The 6,257-nt window shown below is 49.9% G+C and overlaps 1 non-coding gene across 1 annotated transcript; it reads right to left on the bottom strand.

Moving 5' to 3' along the window:
• Positions 1 to 2,319: 2,319 nt before the first annotated feature.
• TRNAC-GCA (transfer RNA cysteine (anticodon GCA)) lies at positions 2,320 to 2,391 on the bottom strand. Its single transcript has one exon. It is a non-coding gene; the product is annotated as a tRNA-Cys (tRNA).
• Between the last annotated feature and the right edge of the window lie 3,866 nt (positions 2,392 to 6,257).

Raw genomic sequence — 6,257 nt, 5'->3', positions numbered from 1 at the left:
GTATAACAAACTACTCCCAAAACTCAGTATGATTAGGCTCTGGTTCTGCTACCTCAGGAGAGCTCCCTGTCCATGGTACTGCATGACTTGTGGTCCAACCCTCTGAGAAGTCTTCCTTTTCCTTCATCCTTCTCTGCAATTTCTCAAGAGATCATTGGAAAATATGTCCTTTCTGGTTGTTGAGCCTTCTTCTCAGTTTGCTTTCCCCCTGTAGAATATGCTGGAAGCCAGGTCCTTTTACTTACCTGTCTCCGTGTCTTTTTGTCCAGGCTAGTAACACTCTTGTCAGTACAGCAACTGATTTGACTCCATGTGCCAGAAGCCACAATCACAATTCTTTTTGACATATGCTCTCCCTCCGGCTCAATTATAAATATTTGGGCACGCCTTAGTCTTTCTAGGAATATTTTTGTCCGACTGAGAGGATGTACTGGGCACCAGTTTAATTTTTCAATGCTCTTGATAAAGTGCATTCAGACTATGAGTTCGTTAAGCTTGATTCGACTATGCAATTCTGAGCTGTCTAGATTGCCTCAAAATTCTGACTGCAAACCAATAAGTTCTCTTCTGACCTCAATTTTTTTGTAGCACCTTATTAAAAACAGCCTGAACCAAAATAGCTCACACCCTCACTATTTTTCCTTGAAATATCCTATCCCTAATTCCACAAGTTCAAATGTATTTTCTGCCTTCCAGGTTATCATGAGCCTCTGACTTCTCAGCCCTCAATAATAGTTTTCCATTTCCCCAGGTGATTGTAAGAGTTCCCTTGCCACCCATTGCTTCATTGAGAAGACATGCCAGGTACTTCACCCTTTTGTTTTAGCAGTAGCCCCCTTCTGTATGTCAAATTTAGCATTTGCCAGTCTAATGTACAATATGTTACAAAACAAGCCACCCCAAACTGGTGACACACAACAATAAGCATTTATTCTCATGCCCATGGGTCAGAATATTGAATGTGAATCAGTCGATCTAGGCTGGGCTTGTCTGGGTAAGTCCACTTCAAGCTGCGGGTCCAGCCAGCCTTGGCTCCTTAAGCTGGGCTTAAGGTTAGGCCATGTGTGTCTATCCTGGGGCCCAGGCTGAAGCGGCAGCAGCTCACAGGATAAACCCATCTCCTGGTAAGCCGAAGCGCCAAAGCACAAACCCAACCTTGCAAGTTGATCTCAAGGTCCTGCCTGCACACACTTGCTAACATATTGGCCAAAGCAAACCACACGATGTACCAGTTATATATATATATATATATATATATATATATATATATATATATATTTTTTTTTTTTTTTTTTTTTTTTTTTTTTTGACGCTCGTGCTCCCACACTCGCGCTGCAGTGAGGGACCGGCTTCTCCAAGCGTTTCTCCTGCAAGTGAGCGCAATAATAACAGCTGTCAGTAGAGGGCGCAGCTGTCAGTAGAGGGATGTCGCAGGAGAAAAGGGGATTGTCTCCCTAATTTCTGCCAAGTGTTGTTGGTGGTTTTTTTTTTTTTTCCTTCCCCTTGGTCTCTGCTGCATGGCTGGTCAGAGGTGTGGGTGTGTGAGGGCCCACCAGGCACCCAGAGAATGAAGTTCCATGGCGATCTTCCATCCACAGCCGGGCAGGCCACCACCGCCCCAACTCCCCGTAAGCAACTGCCACCTGCGTGCGCAGGCCAACCCCGCTTGCATCTGCGGCTCCGAGGTTTAGTCCCCGAGCCCTCCGGGTGCAGATGCTGCACGCTCCAGACCTCACACGTCCAAGCGGCTCTCCTGTGCCCAAGAGGTTCGCTCGCCCGGGGACAGTGAACAGGGCAGGCTGCGGCAACCTGGCGAGTGGGCTGCAACCAAACCTCCCCGCCACCCCCCGGGTCTAATAGCAGCTTTGTAGAGGGGTCCCCTTTCCAGATTTGTCCTTTGAGTCCCTCTCCCCAGGGATAACTGGAGTTTGTTTTGCACTTTTGTAGTTACTCTTTTCATAACACAATATTTCGTTATATTAAACTTCCCACTTACGTTACTGTGTGGGTTTTGTCTCCGGGTCGGTCCAGACTGGTACCTATGGCCTAGCCCAGAGCAAGGGGGTGCAGAGCACACGTCTGGGGGAGAAACGGAAGAGTCACGAAGCAAAGGCAACGGAAACTGAGAGGTGAATGGAAACCGAGGGGTGAATTGCAGCTAAGAGGTAGACCTACCAAACTTCAATATGCCGGGGAGAAAAGACACCTGAGACGCCAGGGTGTGGGGAAAAGTGGCGGGGAGGGCACCTGACGACATTCAAGAGAGTGGGGCATCTGGGAAGCCATCCTCTGTGTTCGGCAATAAAGCAAAGCTCCAGCAGGGGGCACCCGGATTTGAACCGGGGACCTCTTGATCTGCAGTCAAATGCTCTGCCCCTGAGCTATACCCCCTGACGCTGGGTTGGGTGCTCTGTACATTACTTCACCGTGACGCCACACCCAGGCATTCCACAGCACCTCGGACGTTCTCCTCGTTGCTAGCAAGCCTATGACACCCGCAGGCCCTCCAGACTCACCAGAGGCCACCCTGTTCCCACGAGGCCGCCTTCTCCTTCCCGCAGAGACCCCTCGCTCCTCTGATAGGCGCTTTCCACTCCAGCCACACCTGAGCTGCAGGAGGCACCAGGCTCTGCTGACCCCGCCCCATCCTTCCTCCCCTCCCTCCTCCCTCCTCCCTCCTCCCTCCTCCGTCTGCTCTGGCCATCCTCCCCAGCCTTACCCCTGCTGGCACTCCAGCCTGTTCCGCACTTCTTCCCCTGGCTCCAAAACCCGTCCCCTCTTGGGACAGTCCCCTAGGGGCGCGTGTGACCTCCGAGAGACAGCCCCAGAAAGGCAGGAGCCCCTGAATCCTTCCACCGCACAAGGGAGGAAGCTAGGGCAGGCCTGAAGGCTGCTGTTTGGGGGCCCCAGGGTCCCTGCTTCATGATCAGAGATCTCTTTCTTCTGTTGCCCAGCAGGAGAGCCCAGGCCCTGCAGGTCCCCCCACCCTCCCGCCCTCCCTGCTTGCAGACCTCCATTCATATACTGGGAACACACATCAGTCCTTCCTAAAAAGCATCAGTGCATCACCTAAGGGGTATGTTACATGGTATCAGAGACTGGCCAGATTCACCTTCCAGAGACCACAGAGGACACTGAACCATGAGATGGAAGATAGAGTAGATGAGTGGAGATCCTTTTCTCATTGCTCTGCAGCTCACATCTATTATTACTGCGCTACACAGGTAACATGTTTTACCTCAAAAACATAACGTAAACTCAAAATCAGTATTCTGGTGAGAATAAAGCAGTGCCCATCCATGATATTTCTACTACAATCCACCTGCTCCCATGTTGCTGGTTACTAGCCACCTACACAACACCATCCTTTCCTTAGAGGATGTAACTGGAATGTGGGGGCCCTTTGCCCAGCCTGGCTAGGTTCCCCAGGTGAGGTGATATCCATCTGCCGGAGCTGGTTCTAGCCTCCATGCCTGATGTTTTCACCTTTGTTTCTGAGTCCACTGAATAAGTGCTAAGTGGGTGGGATGATCCCACTTTTTGCTGATTAGTGTCCTATCTGTCACGCATGGCACAATGATGCTGTGCATTTAACTGGCATTGTAAGATCACACCCTGCTTTGGCTTGGAGGCTTTTTCAGTGATTCAGAGGTAAGAGACAAGGCTGTCTGCACTCAGCGCTGACTAGAGGAGAGCCTTTACATATTTGAGCTTCATTTTCTTTGTCTGAGTCCCAATGCCAACAGAATTAGCCACTCTACTGTAGGTTGCTTCCTGGTGTTCTGTGGTAACTTACTAGAGCAGGGCTTGGCCCTCACTGGGTACTTCATTCCAGGGGACCCAGGCAATATTCAACTTTCCTGCTTGGTCATGGTATGTCAATGACAGCCAGGTTCCAAATCCTGAATAACTGGCCAGATGTTCCCAGTTTTCACCCCAACAAGGCCAGATAACCAACGCCATGGTCCCCTCACTTCCCTCACCTGACTTCTAGGATTAATTTTCACACAGCCAGCATTCTGTCCCAGTAATAGTAACAGATAGTGGCTAATTGAAGCAAATAAGGAAATGCCGGGACAATGACAAAAATCTCAGAACCCTCAGGAGGTATACTCTGAAAATGGGCAGAATTAAAGGGCAGCCGGGTCAGAATCATTTGCCCCCAAACAGATTCCTGGTTGAGGGGGCTGGTAATGCCCCCACTGCACAGGGTGCAGCCATCAGCCCGACTGTCCATGCCAGAGCTCTGGCTCCCCTGGAATAGATTCCAGCCTCTTCCTGCCTGTGTGTACCTTGTGCCATGTTCCGAGTCTTAACCTGTGCATGTGATTGGCGAAGCTTAGGGCACGGCTGGGGTTGGTGGGAGGGCAAAGTCTGCTACTTTTGCCTGTTGTAGTGGAGGTAGGTCCTGGTTTCCACCAGCCATGCACAGTGGTGGACACTCCGCCCCCCAAGTGGAAAGGAATTTCAAATGTTGAAGGTGTAAGAAAGATAGTTGCATATGCCTACCACCAGTATGGAGATGATTATGGATCAAAGCCAGAATAGGGACTGGGGGAAATTGTATAGCCTTGCCAGGGACTTGCCTTGTGGCCTAATCTGCCTCTTCTCTTCCTCCTCCTCCTCTTCTTTTTCATCTTCTCCTTCTTCTCATCCCCCTCTTTCTCCTCCTCCCCCACTTCCTCATCCTCCTCCATCTTTTCTTCTTCTTCTTCTTCTTCTTCTTCTTCTTCTTCTTCTTCTTCTTCTTCTTCTTCTTCTTCTTCCTCCTCCTCCTCCTCCTCCTCCTTTTTCTTCTTCTTTGAAATTCCAATGTAGTTAACATACAGCATTATATTAGTTTCTGGTGTACAGTGTAGGGATTCAGCACTTTCATATGTTACTCAGTGCTTGTCAAAATTAGTGTACTCTTAATTTCTCTCCTCCCTTCTTGCAGAAAGATGTGGTTATCTGGAATGCCAACAAGTCTAAATAAAGATGGCAGGTCCATACCATGGAATATTTTTCAGCCACAAAAAGAAATGAGCTATCAGGCCACAAAACGATATGGAGGGACCTGAAATGCCTATAGCTAAGTGAAACATTGATCCTGAAAGGCTACATATAGTATGCTTCTAACTGTGACATTCTGGGGAAGGCAAAACTAGGGTCAGTGAAAGATTGGTGTTTGCCAGGGGTTGGCGGGAGGGAAGAGGAATGACTAGGAATAGCAGATGGAATTTTTAGAACAGTGGGACTATCCCTATGAAGCTAGGTAATTGTGGATACATGACGTCATGCATTTGTCAAAACCCATAAAACAGTAGGAACGTTGATGTAAACTATAGGTATCAGTTAATGATAACGGATAGATATTCGTCCATCAATTTTAACAAATGTACCACACCTGCAAGATGTTAACGACTGGAAACCTGTGGGTGGGGGTGGGACTAGGTAAGAGGGAATAGGGGAACTCTATGTATTTTCTACTCTGGGTAGTGTAAACCTTATACCGCTCTAAGAAATAAAGTCTACAAACATACGTATTTGTAATGACAGCATGTGAGGGCTCAATGGATGATGTTTCCGAGACCACCTGATCTATGTTCCAACTACCCCCCTAGGAGCCTGAGCGCTGTTCCCCCCGCCCCCCGCAGCAATATCCAGAATCCAACACAGCAAGTCGCCCACGTCTTCCGTTTGCTTGCCTGACACTTGGGGTGGGGCGGAGACCCTTTCCTTCTAGGCCTCCGTCTGCACCTGGCAGCTTCTCAGGCCCCTGCCCAGGCCACCGGCTTTGAGAACCAAACACGTTTGGAATCATCAGGCCTAGACCTTCCCCAATGCACCTGTCAGATTATCTAGCGGCGCAGCGGGGTTGGGGGGGCTGCTGGAGGAAGGGGAGAGAGAGGGCGCCTCGGTTTTACAATACAAATGCCCTCCCCCCTTCCCGGGCCTCCATTAACAGAGTGCCCAGCGGGTGGGGGCTGAGACCCAGGGCGGGTGCTCACGAGCAGCGCCCCCGCGCGGCTCCCGCACGCACCCCTAACTGCCGCTCCCTGCTTAGAGAAGGGAACTCCCCAAACACGCTCGCCGGTCAGAGGGTCACCACAAAACCTCCAATTCTTAACAAGGTGGCCTTTCCACCTTTTCACCCTCTCGCACTTTCTGTCCGCGGAGCCCTTCAAGAGGGAGCCAGCCCAACTTTAAAATCCACCTAATAATAGACGGAGTGAAATCACTCAGGTTATTCACAATGACCAGGAAAGAAAACCGAC

The sequence above is a fragment of the Canis lupus genome, chromosome 15 (assembly GCF_048164855.1).
Source record: "Canis lupus baileyi chromosome 15, mCanLup2.hap1, whole genome shotgun sequence".
Classification (NCBI taxonomy): domain Eukaryota; kingdom Metazoa; phylum Chordata; class Mammalia; order Carnivora; family Canidae; genus Canis; species Canis lupus.
This window is presented reverse-complemented; position numbering and strand designations above follow the sequence as displayed.